This window comes from Tupaia chinensis, unplaced genomic scaffold, assembly GCF_000334495.1.
Source record: "Tupaia chinensis unplaced genomic scaffold, TupChi_1.0 Scaffold138674_1, whole genome shotgun sequence".
Taxonomy (NCBI): Eukaryota; Metazoa; Chordata; class Mammalia; order Scandentia; family Tupaiidae; genus Tupaia; species Tupaia belangeri.
In genome coordinates this window covers 128,180-129,425 of record NW_006198567.1, presented here as the reverse complement: position 1 = coordinate 129,425, position 1,246 = coordinate 128,180, and positions in this window count along the sequence as shown.

Below are 1,246 nucleotides of genomic sequence, written 5' to 3'. Positions count from 1 at the left end.
AAAATAAATATTCAGATGATCAGGAATGTATATATCCAAATGAAATGAAAAAAGACATCGTAACAGCATACATTTAAGAAGTCAGAATTATAAAATTATATACCAGTGCTTAGATTGGTGTTAAGAAAGTACTGAAATACTGCAAAAGATAAGTGATAACATGGACTGTCACTCACTGTAAATCTGCGTGGATATGTTTCAAAAAGGATTACTAACGAAAAAAGAATTTAATCAGTAAGAAATCATCTCCCAACAAAGAAAAGTGCAGGTCCCAATGGTTTCAATTCTAAATTCTACAAAACTTTGAAAGAAGACATAACCCCCATTCTACTTAAATGATTTCTAAAGAACCAAAAGGAAGAAATCCTCCCAAATTTATTTTATGAAACCTGTCACCCTTATCCTCAAAACAGACAAGGACATAACATAAAAGGAAAACTACAGACCAATATCTCTGATTAATATAGTTGAAAAACTTCTCAATGAGATATTAGGAAATTATATGTAATGACACGTTAAAAATATTATACACCACACCACAGCCAGGTAGGCTTTATTCCAGGAATACAAGGATGGTTCATATAGACAGAATTATAAATGTAATACACTATATGAACAGATAACAGAATAAAAACATGAAAGTGTCAATCAATGCAGAAAAAGCATTTGATAAAACACAACATTCCTTCATGATTAATAAATTCAGTGACATTGGCATAGATGCAACATTTCTCAACACAATAAAAGCCATATATGAAAAACTGATAGCTAACATCACATTGAATGGGGAAAAGGGTTAAGGTTTTCACCTAGAAACTGAAACAAATCAAAGCTGCCTACTTTCTTTCTTTCTTTCTTTCTTTCTTTCTTTCTTTCTTTCTTTTTTTTTGAGAGGTTTTTGATATAGGACGCATGCGCTCGCCAGACAGACAGAGAGAGACATAGAGACAGAAAGCGAGAAATCACCCCCCAGAGGGGATGGTCACGCCGCAATCCCTTCTCCTCCATTCTCCTCTTGGGATCTTGGGCACGCACGCACACGCGCCCGGTGTGAGTTTTAAGCCACTGGGTCCAGGACGCGAACTGCAGTCGACTTCATGGGAGTCCAGTGACATAGCCATTACACTAACTGCTGGTTCAAAGCTGCCTACTTTCTCCACTCCTTTTTCATATATTACTGGAAGTCCAAGCCAATGAAATCAGACAAAAAACTGAAATAAAAGGCATTGAAATAGGGAAAGTGGAG